This window comes from Pseudonaja textilis, chromosome 9 (genome assembly GCF_049901715.1).
Source record: "Pseudonaja textilis isolate UNSWEBS1 chromosome 9, rPseTex1.2, whole genome shotgun sequence".
Taxonomy (NCBI): Eukaryota; Metazoa; Chordata; class Lepidosauria; order Squamata; family Elapidae; genus Pseudonaja; species Pseudonaja textilis.
The window spans coordinates 12,233,842-12,252,917 of record NC_141998.1 but is presented as its reverse complement, the minus strand read 5'-3'; positions in this window follow the sequence as shown (position 1 = coordinate 12,252,917).

Below are 19,076 nucleotides of genomic sequence, written 5' to 3'. Positions count from 1 at the left end.
TCTCTAATCTATGGAGTCTAAGTATTTCTTTCTTGGATTTTGAATGGAATTCAATTGAATTCCATCATACTGGAATTCAATACAATCAGTGGTGGGATTCAGCCAGTTCGCACCACTTCAGGAGAACCAGTTGTTAAGTTTCTGAGCAGCTTTGTGAACTGGTAGTTGGAAAAAATCATTAGGGCAGAGAACCAATTGTTCAATTATTTGAATCCCACCACTGAATATAATGCACATACAAGCAATAGAAAATAATCCAACTAGTGTCTTAAACTTTAAAAGACCTGATTTTAACAAACTCAAAAACAGCCTAGGAAAGTTTCCATGGATGAAAATTCCAAAGGGGAAAACAACTCAAGAAGCATGGGAAACTCTGAAAAATGCAGTCATAAAAGTCCAGTCCAGCACAATAGCACTGAAAAAGAATAACAAGAAAATCAAGAAGAAACCAGCATGGTTGCACAAAGATCTCTCTGACAAACTGAAAGACAAAAAGGAAAAGTACAACAAATGGAAAGAGGGTTATCCATTCTTTTAGCCATGCTATTACACATGCTTGGTAATATAAAACCCAATCTGGTAGTCCAAATCCTCAATTTTCTTTAGATGGAGAACATTTTCAATTTAATTCTAGCTTTTTTTCTTTGCCAAATAAATTTCAAGTTTATTGTATTCAAATCATCAAATGATGTTATAGGTATTGTTTGGAACAAGAAAAGCAGTTTTGGTAGGGTACTCATTTTTATAGTAGCAATCCTTCCCAACACTGATAAATCTAGATTTTTCCATTTTTCCAAATCTAATTTTCTTTGGTTAAATAATTTTATATAATTATCTTCTTTTATCATTGCACATATATTCCCAGATATTTAACTTTTGTAACTATTTGAAAGTCCACTTTTTCTGCCAGTTGTTCTTTTGTTTCTGTGTGAAGTTTTTGACTATAACTTTAGTTTTTGTTCTCTGTTTATCTTCACTCCTGCTACTTCTCCAAACTCCTCTATCTTTTTCAATAGTTTAGGAATTGTCTCCAATGGTTCTTCTGTAATGAATACCAAATCGTCTGCAAACACTTGTAGTTTATATCTTTCATCTCTTATCTCCATTCCTTTAAATTCTGGATCTTGCCTGATGTTCCTGTTCAAGACTTCCAAAGTTAACATAAATAGTAAAGGCGATAGAACATTCTTGTCTTGCACCTTTCTTTACATTAAAATTACCTATATAGTCCCCATTTACAATTACTTTTGTTGTTTGTCATCTTAATTATATTTATAAATTTTTCTCCAAAATCCATACAATTTAACTGATGTATCAGAAATTGCCAGCTTACATTATCAAAAGCTTTCTGAGCATCTAAAAAAAATAGTGGCATTTGTTTTCCTGGGTGTGTTTCATAGTATTTTAGTGTATCTAGAATACTTAAGTTGTGTTTTATTTGACCTTTCAGTCAGAAACCATTTCGATCTGAATGGATGAATTCAGTCAGAATGTTTTTCAATCTCTCTGCTATTATTGAGGAAAAATTTTATAGCCCACATTTAATAGAAATGTTGGTCTATAATTTTTATATGTGTCAAATCTACATCCTACATTGGTAGTTTAGCCTCTGATAATAGCTCATTACAAACTTCCTTCAATAGCGAGCTTAACATAGCTGAAAAGCATTTATAGAATTCTGCATGTGGACCATCTGGCCCTGAGGTTTTATCATTTTTCTGTCTTTCTATCGCTTCTGTTAGTTCCCTCATTGTTATTTGTTCATTTTTTTTACATTTTTCTAGGATTTGGGGCAGGTTGGATTCTTCCATACATTCTGTATGTTCTGTGGATGTGGCTTGGTAGGCATGGCAGGGGAAGGATACTGTAAAGTTTCCATTCCTATTCCACCCCACTAACCTGCTTTCCAGCTCCATTTTCCTGTGCAGGGCAACAAAAGAAGAGCCAGCTGATCAGCTGGGACTCAGGAGACAGAATAGATGGAGGTGGGGCCAGTCAGGGGTGGTATTTGCCAGTTCTCTGAACTGCTCAAAATTTCCGCTACCAGTTCTCCAGAACTGGTCAGAACCTGATGAATACCACCTCTGATATAGGGTATAGCTAATCCTCTGAAATATGTTTTGGCTGTATCCCATACATTCTGTTTTTGTTCTCTGTTTATCTTCACTCCTGCTACTTCTCCAAACTCCTCTATCTTTTTCAATAGTTTAGGAATTGTCTCCAATGGTTCTTCTGTAATGAATACCTCATTCTGGAGTGAGGTATCTTCTCTTTTATTTTCTTTAAAGAAAAATTCCATTTCCTTGCTGCAGATTCTGTAAATTCTCCTTTAATATGGATTACTTCAATGTCCATTGAAAATTCTTTTTTACTCTTCTCCAAGTCAATTTTACTAGGTTATGATCAGCCCAAACTCTAGGTTCTATCTCTACTATATTAGTTCTTAATTCAACCTTTACTTCCCCCACCCTCATTTTCTTGCAAAAAAAAAAAATGGAAAGAGGAACACTTAACTAAGGGTAGTTATCAGCAGATAGCCAGAGGAGCAAAGATAAAGTCAGGAAAGCAAAGGCTAAGAATGAACAAAGACTTGCAACAAAAATCAAAGATAATAAGAAAAAAATCAAGGAAATGGTCCACTAAAGAGAGAAGATGGAAAGGAAGTAACAGGCAGTTGGGAGAAAGAAGTAGTCCTTAACTTGTTCTTTGCATCAGACTTCATGCAAAAAGAAATTAGAGCCCAACGTACCAAAAAATTACTGTAAAAGACAAACTAGAAATAAAAATTAAAATAAGCAAGAAAATGGTAAGAGAACACCTATTTTTAGTTTAGTTTAGTTTAGTTTAGTTTAGTTTAGTTAACTTTATTGTCATTGCACCTCATACAATGGAATTAAACACCATCTTCAGTGCACATCATGACCATGACCATGAAAATAAACACAAACAAACATCCTTCACCCTCTACACATTGAACTGAAAACCCCTGACACCACATCAATACTGCACTATACAGCAGAATTCAAAAGAGCTACTGCCCTGGTATAGAAGCTGTTTTTACCCTCTGCCAGATGGTAATAGCTCAAAAAAAGGGTTCCCAGGATGAGATGAATCTTTGAGCATATTTTGAACTTTTTTAAGGCAGTTATAAAGCTCTTCCAAAGAGGGGAGAGGGCAACTAATGATCTTCTGGGCAATAACATTAACCCTCTGGATTGTTTTCCTATCTGCCACTGTGCAGTTGGCAATCCATACACAGGTTCAGTAAGTTAAGATACTCTCTATGGTGCAGTGGTAGAAGATCACTAGCAGTTTTTCATTCAGTTGTTGTTTTCTGAGAAGTCTCTCTGCTGGGCCCTTTTGATCAGTTCCTCTTTTAGGGTAACACTCAGAAACTTAAAACTGGCCACTTGTTCTGCTTGGTCTCCATTGATAAACAAGGGCTGGATGTCTGATATGTTCCTTCTATAGTCCGCTATGAGCACCTTGGTCTTATTGGTGTTGAGGACCAAGTTATTGTCTCCACACCAAAAAAGCAACCGGTCCACCTCATCTTGATAGGCAGACTCATCCTCCTCCAGAGATGAGTCCCACCACTGTTGTATCATCTGCATATTTAGCAATACTATTACTAGTGTGAGTGGGAATGTAGTCATGCACATAAAGAGTATACAGTAAGGGACTCAACACACAATGCTGTGGTGTACCAGTGTTAAGAAGAAGGGTCAAAGAGGTATGATGACCTAATCTGACCTATGAGAGCGGCCAGACAGGAAATACATAATCCAAAGGCAGATTTTTTTATTTTATTTATTTACTTTTTTATTTATTTTGATTTGTCAATTGCTTACAAGATAATAGGTATAAGTATAAACATAGTTATGAATACATGGATACATATAAAAAAATAAAAGAAACAATAGAACAGGGACAGTAGGCACATTTATGCACTTATGCACGCCCCCCTACAGACCTCTTGGGAAAGGGGTGAGGTCAGTAGTAGACAGTTTAAGGTTAAAGTTTTTGGGGTTTGGGGAAGAAACCACAGAGTCAGGTAGAGTATTCCAGACATTGACCACTCTGTTGCTGAAGTCGTATTTCCTGCAATCAAGTTTGGTGCGGTTAACCATGAGTTTGTATCTATTGTGTGCTCTTGTATTGTTATGGTTGAAGCTGTATTGTTATGGTTGAAGCTGAAGGATATTGCAATGTATGATTTTATTTTTTTATTTTTTTGAAAACAATTTTATTAGTTTTTAAAGACAAATAAAACAAACAAAACTTAAAAACATCCAGCTTTCTTTCATAAATATACAAACAGTGTGTCGGTTGGTTTACCAGTTTTTGTGCATTCATTTCGTAGTCTCAATTACAGTTACATTACATAATAACATATTATCAATAAAAAATTATATACCCTAGTATCACTATTAAACAATCATTTGACTATGATTTTATTCATTCATACTTTGCGAGATAACTATAATTAACTTAATTTATTTTATAACAAATCATATAATCATACCAAATCTATCCTGAAAACATTTTATAAATGTGATATCAAATAAAAAAGAAAAAAAAATCTCTTTATATATTCATTATTATCTAAAATTCTAAATATTCTATTATTGTATTTTATCATCCAACCATTGATAGAAAAGGTCCCAAATTTTATAAAATTGTTTATCCTCTTGTTCTCTAATTTCAAATGTCAATCTACTCATTTCATCACACTCCAATATTTTCTTAATAATTTCTTCCTGCAATGGTATTTTCTCATTTTTCCAGTTTTTAGCAAATACTATCCTAGCCGCCGTTAATACATTTAAAATCAGGTATTTCAAATCTTTATTATATGTATCAGGTAAGATTCCCAGTAAAAAGATCTCTGGTTTCAAATCTATGTGTTTCTTTGTCATTTTTTCCAACCACATGCGAATTTTAGTCCAGTATTTTCTAGCATCCTCGCAAGTCCACCACATATGGTAATATGAGCCAGGTATCTGATGACATTTCCAGCATTTTTCAGATTTATTCTTGAACATTCTTGCTATTCTTTTCGGGGGAAAGTGCCACCTGTAAAACTTCTTATACAAATTTTCTTTATAAGCTGTTGACATAGTCATTTTATAATTTTGAGACCACAATTTTTTGCCATTTCTCTAAATCAATCCCATATCCAAAATTCTTCCCCCAAGCAATCATAGTTTCTTTGACTTGTTCTTTCTCTAATTTAATTTCCAGTAAGTAACCGTATAATTTTTTAATCACCTTTTCATCAGTACCTGTCAAGATCTTATCTAAATCAGTCAATTATCATAAAATCCCTCTGTTTTAAAATCTTCATCATACCTTGAATGTATTTGTGCATATGAAAACCAATTCATCTTTATACCTTGTTCCTCTAAGTTTTGCATTGATTTAAGTTCACCCTTTTCATCCAGTATTTCCCCATATCTAACTGTTTGTTCCTTTTATAAATTATAGGATAGGAAAATGCTTCAATGGTTGATAACCAAACTGGAATTTTCAAATAACATTGTCTTTTGATCTTCTCTCAATTTAACCACAAAGACTCCCATATATAATGTCTTCTAAAATAGCCCTGCATTTTAGTTCCCTTATACCAGTGGTCCCCAACCTTTTTTGTACCAGGGACCAGTTTCACGCAGAAACACTTTTTCAAGGACCGGCGGGGGGGGGGGATGACACTTTTTCAAGGAGGCGGGGAGGGGAGGAGTCCGCGTTTGGTAGTTTGCTTGCAGACATTTCATTACCTGACTAGATAATATCTGATGTTGTTACCTAGTCGGGTAATAAAACGTCTGCCAGCAAACCACCAAGTTCAGGGAGCGCTAATGCCTCCTCATTGCAACCCTGAGCAACAGATATTCTCTTCTATTGGGACATTTAAAATGGAGGGTTTCAGCTGCAGATTCAGGAACTGGCGCTGGGTTGAGGAGCGCCTTCAAAACTGAGCGCTGGGCGGCGGCGGCCCGCGGCTGTCTCCGCGGCTCAGGACAAGTCCCTGCAGGATGGCTGAGAAGCCCCACCTCTCAGCCCTGCCTCCCTCAGCCTCATCCCTCAGGTGTCTCCCTCCCTCCCTCAGCCTTATCCCTCAGGTGTCTGCCTCGTTCCTCTCGCAGTTGCTCTCTCGCTCCTCCACCAGCCCAGGAAGAAACTGCTTCAGAGAAGCCGGCAGGGTGGCTTTTCCTATCAGGGCAGCTCCTCCGAAGCGCCCGTTCACCCCCACCCCACCACCCGCGGTTCAATCCAGTGCTCCATTCTGCCTGCCTGCCTGCCTTCATTTCTGGTTGTTTCAGAGTAGCTTTGGCTGAGAATAATAACTATTCGCCTCTTTTACTCAGCCGAAGCTGCTCCGAAACAACCAGAAACGAAGGCAGGCAGGCAGGCAGAACGGAGCACTGGATTGAACCCGGGCGGCGGGTGGTGGGGTGAACGGGCGCCGGAGGAGCTGCACTGACAGGAAAAGCCACCCTGCCGGCTTCTTTGAAGCAGTTTCTTCCTGGGCTGGTGGAGGAGCGAGAGAGTGACTGAGAGAGGAGCGAGGCAGGAGAAAACTGAAGCCGCTGAGCCGGAGAGCAGGACAGGCTTTGGTTGCTTCCTCCTCCCCTTCTTTCATTTGTGTCCTTGATCCCTGATCCCAGCAGCATTCACCGAAGGGGAAGAAAGCCGCCATTTTTATTTTATTTTTATTTTCTTTGCGGCCCGATACAAAATGTTCCACGGACCGGTACCGGTCCGTGGCCCAGTGGTTGGGGACCCCTGCCTTATACCATAGAAAGGCATGCCAGCCCAACAACAAATCATGACCTTCTAATGTCAACAATCTAGTCTTCCTTAGTGTTATCCATTCCTTGGCCACATCAGATTTGCAGCTTGATAATACAACTCCCAATCAGGCAAACCACAACCTCCTCTAATTCTGGCATCTTATAAAAGTTTTAACTTTATTCTCACTTTCTTACCTTGCCATATGTACTTCAACACAATTTTATTTAACTCTTCAAAATAGTCTTTTCCAAGCCTGATTGGTATTGTTTGAAACAAATATAAGATTCTGGGTAGGATATTCATCTTGATTGTTGAGATTCTCCCTCTTAGTGATAGTTGTAGATTTTCCCATTTCTTCAAGTCTAACGCTATCTGTTGTTTAAGTTTAATATAATTGTTCTCTTTTAATGTACTGCATCTTGGTGTCAAGTATATCCCCAAATACTTGACCTTGTTGGTGACTTGAATTTTCAGTAGGTCTGCCAGTTCTTCTCTTTGTCTTAGTAACATATTCTTTGTCAAAATCTTTGTTTTTGTTAGGAATAACATAGGTTACCTAACGTAGTTTGGGTAAAATAATATATATAAACTATGATTGTAAGTTTAAGTGTGTGTCACTTTAAACTGCAAAGCATGTAATTTTGGGTGCGGTGTTGAACCGCCATAAGAGGGAGCAAGAGAACCTGACGATTCCTGACAATTACTGGATTGCATGGATTGATGGTTTGTTAACTGCTTGTTTCCCTACTGCTGAGTTGCTGAACGCTAGAGGAAGAAAGAAGGTGTGACTTCTTCATATCTCTACTGCAAGGAGATATATTCCTGGACTGATATTTGTAAGTTTACTGACCTCTTTTTCGACACTGGAATTTGCAACTGAATAATCCCTGGATGGACTGAATTAGTAAATGATATATGGACTGTTTGACTATGCTATAACTCTTACTGGAATAAACTATTTAACTAGTATGGTGTATCTGTTTTACTGAGTGTAAGCTACAAAAACGTTTATCTCACATATTTTGCCTGCCTGCCTGCCTGCCGTGCAGATTCTGCTAGGGTGTATCCCTAACAGTTTTATCTTTATTTATTTTCAAACCAGCCACCTCACCATATGTCTCTATCTTTTCCAATAATTTTGGAGCTGTTTCTAAAGTACCCTTTAGAAAGGGGCCTTTCCAAAACAAAGGCCAGATCATCTGCAAAGGCTTGCAATTTAAATGCTTCCTTTTTAATTTTCATTCCTTTTATGCTTTTATCATCTCTAATATTTCTATTCAACACTTCCAAAGTCAATACAAATAGCAAAAGTGATAGAGGGCATCCTTGTCTTGTACCTTTTCTTATATTAATAGAATCTGTGAATTCTCCCTCTATCATTACCTTTGCCATTTGCTTATGGTATATGGCTTCTATTGCTTGGATAAATTTTCTGGCAAAACCCATCTGTTCCAATAATAGTAACATAAATCTCCAATTCACATTATCAAATGACTTTTGGGCATCTAAGAATATCAAAGCCATTTGTTTTTCGGGATGTGCCTCATAATATTCCAAAGTGTCCAGGATTACTCTCATATTGTCTTTGATTTGTCTCTTTGGCAGAAATCCATTTTGATCTGGATGAATAAAGTTATTTAAGTATTTTCTAAGTCTTTCTGCCAAAATTGAAGCAAAGATTTTATAGTCTGCGTTTAGTAAAGAAATAGGTCTATAATTCTTAATTTGCAATGGATCAGCCTCTTCTTTTGGAATAAGTGTAATATAGGCTTCCGACCATGTTTTAGGTATCATCTTCTTTAACATAGCTTCATTCATGACTTCTAGCAGTGGAATGCTCAATGATTCTTGTAATGTTTTATAAAATTCTGCCGGAAGCCCATCTGGACCTGGTGCTTTCCCATTATTTTGCTTCGTAAGTGCTTCAGTTAATTCCATCATTGTTATATTACTTTCTAACATTTTTTCAGTCTCTTTAGGTGTCAGCTTTCAAGATATCTTCTACATCTTCTCTATGGCTATGCATCTTTCTCACTGCTCTCCATCTTTCAACTGTCATTAGTAACGGGGGGAATTGGAGGGGAAGAAAGCTGGAGGTGTTACATTCCTATGCTGTAAATGGGAAGGAGGAGGGGGAATATAAATTCCTGTTCTTAAGTTTCTATTTCCTTGCCTAGCTTTTTCTTTCCTTTGCGCAGCTGCGAAGTTTTATCAAAATATGTCAAGGTCAACAGACAGAGGCCGCATCACCACCTGAAGATGCCCACATGATCACATTCAGAACTTTTAACTGGAAGAGTCTTTTGGACTTTGGGGGGTGGGAACAATTCCATTCCTTTGTATATGTGATCTGCGCTCCAAATTATTTAGATTCAGAATTTTACCTGTAGCTTCCACTTTGAATTTCAGTAAAGGAAAAACTTTGCTCTAATCATTGGAGTCTGAGTGTTTCTTTCTTGGATTTTGAATGGAGCACTGACATTATTCTGAATCTCACCATCAGCCCACCCAGAGAAAATACCAACTTTTCTTCTGAGGGGGTTTCACATCATGTCATCTCCAGTTAGTGAAGAAGACAACCAGGGAGCTGTGGGGGTGGGGGTCAGTCGATGCTGCTACCGGAGGTACCAGCCCCCGAGCTGCTAGCCGACCTTACTCTGGAGGAAGTTCCAGCTGAGAGGCCCAGATGGTCGTTGGGTGTTGGATGGAGGGATCCCGATTACCTCCCCCCTCCTGGAATCACCGTAACCCGAAGACGTGCGAGAGAGTAGCTGTGGCAAGAAAGGGAAGAGAGGGAATGCATGCTGGATCAAGCCAGACAGTTCCTCAATGATGCTTTCGAGAAGCCTCGCATCGCTCCAAGGTATGAGGGGGAAGGGGGAGCAGTTTCAGCCAGGGGCAGTCGGGCTGCCCCCACCCCCCTAGCTCAGCCTACACCAGCACAGCAGCCAGCTGCAGCTCCGGGGGGCCCAGCGGGAGGTGTGATCCCTGGAAGACGCGGAGCTTTCAACCTGCCTCCATTGGAAGTGAAATTTGGGGGAAATCCCAAGGACTTGGGTTTCTTCCTGGCACAAGTTTGGAGCTATATGGAGGAATATGAGGGAGAATTCACTTCTGAAGCAGCCAAGGTGAGATATGTTACCAGGACCCTGGAGGGAATAGCAGCAGAGTGGATGGTGACTTTGTATAATGATAACTCCCCCCAACTGCAGAATCTCAATGTCTTCATGACTGCATTGAGGAGAAAGTTTGAGGACCTTCTAGCAGAGAGGAAGGCTAGGATCAGAATGAAAACCATAAATCAAGGGGGGAGGTCAGTTGCTGACCACACCCAAGAGTTCAGACAGCTGGCATGCCACATCCGAGGCTGGTCCCAGGGAGCCCAGATAGAAGCCTACAAAGATGGCTTAAATGAAGATATATACCACATGTGCATCTCCAGAAGGGATCCACATGATTTGCAGTTGTGGTACTTGCTAGCGGAAGAAGTGGAAATAGATCTAGCCCGAAGCAGATGCAGAGGAGGCTCTGCATGGAGCAAACCGCCCGCCCCCGTGTCTCCGAGAGGCCCCAAAGCCTCGAAAGGGAGGAGTGATGGCAAGACCCAAATCCACTGCCTGTTTTTGATGTGGGAAGGAGGGCCACCAGATTGCAGATTGCAGGGTCAAGCTGGATTCAAAGGGTGTGCAGAGGGCAGGGAGGAAGCCTGAAAACCCCGCAGCCAAGCCTCACGAAAACGTGTTAAAGATGGGGGAGGTTGTAGTGGTCACCCCTCCAGCAGGAGAGGAGCTGGGACCTCCGACCTTCCTTGAAGAGAGTGAGACTGACTCAGAAGACAATGTCTCGGTAAGTCCTACCAAGGGCCCCATGACCATCCCAATAAAATTAAGGGTGCTTACTTCAGGGACTGAAGGAGAGATGTTAGCCTTACTAGACTTGGGGTGCACGAGGTGCATAATCAGCATGAAAGTAGTTAATGAGATGGGCATCAGACTGAGAACCTTAGAAATGCCCATATACTTTTGCCAACTGGATGGATCAGTGTTGGGAGGTTGCCCTGCACGTTTTATAACGGAACCCCTAGAGATGACCATGGGAAGCCATAGCGAGATCCTATGCTTTATTGTGGCCCCTGGGATGGAGCATTCATTAATATTAGGGCTGCCCTGGCTCTGCAAGTGGAACCCCCATGTGAACTGGAGGAAAGGGTGGTTATGGATTCATACCAATTAGTGGCTGGAAGGGGAGGAGTGATCACATCTGAAGCTTCAGAACCCGGTTGAGTCAGCCTCCACAGGTGCCAAGAGCTTGGAGGGGGAGGAGAAAATCCCGAAAGAATATTGGGACTTAAGAGAGGTGTTTAGCAAAAAGGCTTCTGATGAGTTCCCCCCTCACCGATCAACCAATTGTAGCATTGAAATTCTACCTGGGGTAACGCTCCTGAAACCAAAACTATATTCGATGACGCCACGGGAATTGGAAGAGTTGAGATTGTTTATCGATAAAAATTTGAAACGTGGTTTCATCCAACCCGCTAGACCTCAGGTGGCGGCCCCAGTGTTGTTCCGTGAAAAGAAAGATGGCTCCAAATGCTTGGTGGTTGACTACTGAAATTTGAACGCTATTTCCATGGAAAACGTGTACCCCCTCCCCCTGATGAAGGACATGTTAGCTCATCTGGCCAAAGGGAAGATTTTCATGAAGTTGGACCTGAGAGAGGCGTATTACCGAATCCGAATTAAAGAAGGAGATGAGTGGAAAACTGTGTTCAACTGTCCGATGGGTTGTTTCCAGTTCAATGTTCTCCCTTTTGGTCTACAGGGGGCTCCAGCCGTTTTCATGCAAATGATCAATCAGGTGCTCCACGAACATTTATACAAGGGGGTTTTGGTTTACCTTGATGATATCCTTATCTACATGGAGACTAGAGATGAACATGTGAAACTGGTACGCTCAGTGCTACACAAACTGCGAGCTGCCAAATTGTATGCTAAACTGTCCAAATGTGAATTCCATCAAGAGAAAATTGACAACCTAGGATATCGTATTTCGCACGAGGGCATTGAAATGGACCCAGGAAGGTGCGAGCTGTATTGGACTGGGCCCCGCTGAGGACTCGAAAGCAACTTCAAAGCTTCTTAGGGTTTGCCAATTTTTACCGGCAATTCATCTTGTCCTTCGCTAAAATAGCAATGCCTATCACCAATCTCTTAAAGTTGAAGGGGGGGATGAAACCAAAGCCCAGCCAACCATTGGAGTGATCCATGGAATGCCAAGTGGCCTTTGAAAAGCTAAAGCATCTGTTCACTGCAGAACCAGTACTGAAACACCCAGACATGGATGCCCCTTTCGTGATCCAAGCCGATGTGAGTGATGTGGCCATTGGGGCGGTCTTACTTCAACTAAATGAGAAGGGAACACTACAACCTTGCGCATACTGTTAGAGATACACCCTAGCAGAATCTGCACGGCAGTCAGGCAGTCAGGCAAAATATGTGAGATAAACGTTTTTTGTAGCTTACACTCAGTAAAACAGATACACTGTGCTAGTTAAATAGTTTATTCCAGTAAGAGTTTTAGCATAGCCAAACAGTCCATATATCATTCACTAGTTCAGTCCACTCGGGGATTATTCAGTTGCAAATTCCAGTGTTGAAAAAGAGATCAGTAAACTTACAAATATCAGTCCAGGAATATATCTCCTTGCAGTAGAGATATGAAGAAGTCACACCTCCTTTCTTCAACATTCAGCAACTCAGCAGTAGGGAAACACACAGTTAACAGACCATCAATCCATCAAACCAGCAATTGTCAGGAATCGTCAGGTTCTCTTGCTCCCTCTTATGGTGGTTTCACACCGCACCCAAAATTACATGCTTTGCAGTTTAAAGTGACACACACTTAAACTTACAATCATAGTTTATATATATTATTTTACCCAAACTACATTAGGTAACCTTGTTATTCCTAACACATACACCTCCCATAAGTTGACTGACACTGAGAGATGATCGGCCATCTGGGAAAAGGAAGCTTTTGCAGTTCGTTGGGCTCTACTTACCCAGAGACATTTCCTGGAAGGAGCAAAACACCCATTTGAAGTATGGACTGACAATAAGAATTTGGAGGCCTTTAAAGACACCTCAAAAAATTATCTCCTAAGCAAGTTAGGTGGGCCCAGTATTTCAAACAATTCAATTTCTCCTTGAAGTACATCCTGGGAGGAAAAAACTTTATGGCAGATGCTTTGTCTAGAATGCCTCATATAACAGTGTTCGTCAAGAAGTGATAAGCCCGATTGTATCAACCACACAGCTGCCTGCCCCAGTGGTCACCAGAGTGCAAAAGAAGAAGCAAGAGGCGGAACTGTCCAATGAATTGACGGAGCGATTTAACGAAGCATTGAAATCAGATGAGTGGTTCCTGGTGAATTGGAATAACTGCACTGTTAGAGATGGCTTGGCCTGGATGGGAGCGAAATTGTACATACCAGAGACCTTGAGAAGCCAAGTGTTACAACAGACCCATGATTCCAAGGTGGCTGGTCACTTTGGTTTCGTAAAGACCTTACATCTGGTTAAGCAACAGATCTGGTGGCCTTCATTGAAAAAGAACATTGAGACTTATGTAGCTAGTTGTCCAGTTTGCGCTTCAACCAAAAGACCTCCTGGTAATCCACCAGGTCTGTTACAGAATGTAGCCAGGCCAACTGCTCCTTGGAAAAAAATCTCCATGGATTTTATAGTAGACCTACCTGAGAGCACTGGACACATGGTTATCTAGGTGGTAACCGATTTGTTCTCCAAGCAGGCACATTTCATACCTTGCTCCAAGATTCCCTCGGCGAAATCATTGGCTAAACTCTTCATCATACGTATCTATAGACTGCATGGTGTCCCTGAGTGTATAGTTTCTGATCGAGGGGTCCAATTCACCTCAAACTTTTGGAGGGAATTTTTGAAATTAATAGGCTCCACCCAGGGCTTAAATTCCACCCACCATCCCCAAACTAATGGGGCCTGTGAGAGAACTAACACGGTATTAGAGGAATACCTCAGGTGTTACATAAACTATCAGCAGGACAACTGGGCTGATCTGCTGCCTTTTGCAGAGGTGGCATACAATAATTCTGTCCACAGTAGTACTGGCTTTACCCCGTTCAAGGTGGCCATGGGACAAGATTTTGTACCCATACCTGAGCATCCTCATGAAGGACCCAATGTCCAGTTGTTGGACAAATGGATATCTCAGCTTCAACTCAATTGGCCAGTCACCCGTAAAGCATTGGATGATGCACATCAGTCTCATAAGAAATTTGCAGACAGAAAGAGAACTCCACAGAAGTCTTATCAAGTGAGCGACAAAGTTTTTCTCTCAACCAAATATTTACAGACCACCCAAAAGTCGAAGAAATTGGGCCCTAAGTATGTGGGTCCTTTTCCAATTGAACGGATTGTGAACCCTGTGACAGTTCAATTGACATTGCCAAAAACTCTTCATCAAATTCATCCGGTTTTCCATGTTAGTTTGTTGAAACCCGAGTATACCTCTACACTGAGACCAACCCAGACTGATCCCCCTGTACCATTGTTGATTGAGGGAGAACAACATTTCAAAGTTCAAGAGATTTTAGACTCTCGGAAATGGAGAAGTCGTCTCCAATATCTCGTAGCTTGGAAACATTTTCCTTCATCCCAAGCCGAGTGGGTAAATGAGAAAGATATTAGGGCTGCTGAACTGGTCAAAGATTTTATATAAAGTATCCTGATAAACCATAGAAATGTATGCAATTGTTAACATGTATTTTATGTTGTTCTCTCTTACAAGGACAAATGTCCTTTTTCTAGGGGGTCCGAATGTCAGCCTTCAAGATGATCCCTTCTACATCTTTTGTACTGCTTTGCATCTTTCTTACTGCTCTCCATCTTTCGGCTGTCATTAGTAACAGGGGGAGGGGGGAATTGGAGGGAAAGGAAGCTGGAGGTGTTACATTCCTATGCTGTGAATGGGAAGGAGGAGGGGGAATATAAATTCTTGTTCTTAAGTTTCTATTTCCTTGCCTAGCTTTTTCTTTCCTTTGCGCAGCTGCGAAGTTTATCAAAATATGTCAAGGTCAATGGACAGAGGCCTCATCACCACCTGAAGATGCCCACATGATCATATTCAGAACTTTTAATTGGAAGAGTCTTTTGGACTTTGGGGGGTGGGAACAATTCCATTCCTTTGTATATGTGATCTGTGCACCAAATTCTTTAGATTCAGAATTTTACCTGTAGTTTCCACTTTGAATTTCAGTAAAGGAAAAACTTTGCTCTAATCATTGGAGTCTGAGTGTTTCTTTCTTCGATTTTGAATTGGGCACAGACTGACAGAGGGCTGGATTTGTCACATCTACCTCCCTGAAGCTTAGCACTGGCTTCACAAAGGTCTGTGTGCTCAGTCCCTACCTGTACTCACTGTACACACATGATTGTGTATTGTCTGACCCACCCACTGTGATCATTAAGTTCGCAGATGATACTACTCTCTTGGTCTCATTACAGGTGAAGACGAAACAGTGTACAGGGGGGAGGTTCAAATATTATCCTCATGGTGCCTAGAAAACAACCTGCACCTAAACATCAGCAAGACAAAGGAGTTGGTGACATTACAGAGGGTAGTGAGCACAGCACAAAACACAGTGAGCTGTTCCCTGGTACCATTAGATGACATCACTAGGGCTCACTGCCTTAGAAGAGTGAGGAAAATCCTCAGGGACAATTCACACCCAGGTCAGCACCTTTTCACTCTCCTACCATCAGGTAGGAGATATAGAAGCATAGCCAGCCACACCAACAGTCTGAAGAACAGTTTCTATCCATGGGCTGTCAGACTTCTGAATGGAAAATAACTTCATGTCAACATAGTATGACAGGCTTGCTGGGTTGGCACGTTGTGCAACAAGGTCACATAGGGTGGGTCTGGGTTAGGTACTTCTGTCCTCACTGTGAGATGTGTGTTTGTGGGGGGGGAGGTACACGAAGGGAGGCTCAGTCAATCTCATTGTACATATGTTGTACTCTGACAATAAAGGTAATTAACTATAGGTTCTCCTGCTTGAGCAGAGGGCTGGACTAGAAAACCTTCAAGGTCCCTTCTATTCTATTCTATTCTATTCTATTCTATTCTATTCTATTCTATTCTATTCTATTCTATTCTATTCTATTCTGCCTGTCCTCATCTGTGTGAGTTCAGTCACACAATTTTTTTCAGCCTTGCTCATTATTCTACTACATTTTAATGGTGCTTACAGGTTGTTCAGGATTAATGAGGCAAATGTCCCCAGTCATAATACTGTTTAAGAACATATTGCTAATGCTAAATTTCATAATTTAATTGGGGTTAATCTTTCTTTAAAAAACAGAGGAGATGATTAATAGCTTTATTAGCCCTTAAACTATAAAAGCAGCCTCATGTGTATTTTGACACCATGGTTTATAATGAACTAGGATCTTATCTGCTACTTAAGTTAACTTAAGGTTAAGAAAGATTTTTCCTCCTTCATTTGGGCCATCAGGAGCAGAACCTCTGAGGCAACCTTGATGGATTGAAACTCATCTGAGGATTTGAAAGGAAGGGATCTTTTGCTCCTGAGCAAAAGCTTTCAAGTAAAGAAGGAACAAGACAAAAGTGTAGACCATGACTATGTTTATGCAAACTAGAAAGCAATGAATAAAAATGGATTATGTGTGTTTATTTTAATCCAAAACTCCATGTGATCCTGCAATTAAAAACAAGCACCCTGTTATTCACATACAGGTTCAGATAATCCTCAATTTATGTCTGCTCACTTAGCAAACTTTTGAAGTTATAAAGGACCCTCCCCCCAAAAGTTATTTACAACCCGAGTCGGATGGCCAGCCCCCTACGTTCATTTGACCACATTTTAGGTGCTCAACAACCAGCCTGCATTTACAACTTTTGACAGCATCCCATATTCACATGACCACAATTCATTTTTTGTGGAAAACTGGCATTTAAGACATCTTGCTCTCAAGTCACGTTTCCAACTAATTCTACCATCTGAAATGTTTATTACTTAATTCTTGCTCGTGCTGAACTTCCTAACTACCCTAGTTTTGCTACTGAGGGCTGTGATTGCAGAAATAAGGTCTAATTTATAGGTAAGGGAAACCTGCTGCTCATTTTTGTGGATCTCAACACTTCCAAAGTTGCACTGTAGCAATTCTTATCTAGGGAAGGTCAATAAACCTATTAACATATATGTATGAGTGTATGTGTGTGTTACTCATTCTCCAAATCCTTCTGAGGATCACATATAAAAGGCTAAAAACATCCTCATCACTGTCATGCGCTTTTACCTCTTCCTCCTATCAGCAAAATAATGACAACAGATTAAAAAAATAACAGGGATTTAGTTTAAAAAAATTCTATTCCTAAATTCTGCAACTACTTTCTAGGTATCTTGGTATCTCAGTCAGTGTTTTATGTGTTATCTGTTTGTGTTATGTACCCTCCGAACAGAAAAAAAAAAATCTTACCTGAATGGTTCCCCCTTCTCCACCTTGAGCTGACAATGATTCTGAGCTGGTATAAAAAAGCCTTTTTCCCCTTCTTGTGGATTAAAGTTTGCACCCATTCAGTCAGTCTGAAAAAAAGAGCAAGATTGCCAGTAGCCAGCCAATTTGGCAGCTTCTGTCAACCTTGTCAGTTGCCAAGACAATTTCTGAAACTATACACCTAAAATGCCCAGTTAAATCAATGTCAAGCTTTTTGTATTCCCTAGGGCTGCTAACAATGAAATTCTACTGTTACTGTTGTGGGTGACAAAGATTTTAAGAAGGGGTCTCCCAGTTTGGCATCAGCTAGTAAATCAGTGACATGAGATGAAGAGGGAAAAGGGCAAATAGATACATATTAGAAGTTTTTGTTACAGACAGCACTTTGTTCAGCCAGGGCTTCTTTCCACCATGGATTGTTGAATAAATTACAATTGGCTGGGTTCCCTGAATATGTTAACAATGCTTGAGTTTACACAAAATGTAAACCATGGTTTTTAGTCTGGCAAATAAAAATGCTTACTTCTACAATGAGGTAAGTCCCAACCAAGCCGATCACAATATGGCTTAGGGCAATATTGATTTTGTAGTTTATCCAATATTGAATTTGTACTCTTCAGGATTGAGGCAGATTATAAGCATGAATAGTACAGTACTTGAACAAGTAAACAAACCAGCTTCAAAGGCTTTGCTTATACTTGTGTCATTGATCATTGTAAAGGGGAGGAATTCTCCTTCCAGTAGCCTGGTCAAAGGAGATGCTGATTAGTTCACTTTTGTGTTTGTGAGGGAATGTAATCCAAATTCTGATAAGGGACAGTGTGCATTCTGGAGAATGCCACTAGCAGTAGCACTTAGACTTATATACTGCTTCATATTGCTTTACAGCTCTCTAAACCTCCAAGAAGCTGGGTCTTCCTTTTAGTGACCTCAGAAGGATGGAAGGCTGAGTCAACCTTAAGCCAGTCAGGATTAAACTCCTAGCAGTGAGCAGAGTTAGCATGCAATACTACATTCTAAACAGTACACTGCCATGGCTAAAGAAGCAAGACATAACTCAGTTCTGATAGATTGGGTGAGAGAAAGAGGGTGAACGCAGCTTCTCCCTAATTGTTCCCAGAGCATATACTTCATGTAGGTGTTACTTTGCTTTTATTTGGCAAGATTATATCAATAGGTGAGGAAGAATAAAGAAATCTGTTTGTAAGAATCACAATGTGCCTGACATTATTCTCTTGCTGAAAACAAAGGAAGGCTTTCTCTTCGAGAAAACATAGTATTTCATATATTCTATATGTATATATGCATATATATTCTGATTTGTCTTAATATCCTAGAGATCTAGAGGATGAACATTAGCATATTTAGACTATTACTCATTTTTAATTTTTTAACTCAATGTATCATTTGTTAAATTAATGGCCAAGTCATTTTTTAAAGTCTTCCAGATGGCTCCAGCTTTCAGGCAGTATTGAATGTTAACTACTGATGACTTTAAAAATAATAAATGGAAACGGGTGTTTAACAAGGGAATAGCTTTTCTCCTATTTTAATGAAAAATCTTGTAAGAAAGGTCGGTGAAGTATAAGAAATCAATCATTCATAAGCCATCTTAGATTCATGCTAAAATATTTATGAACAATAAACTCAGCCTGACAAGACAAAGTTCAGCTCATAGGCCTCTTATGACAACATGCCCAGGTTCTGTAAGAGTTAGTGTGT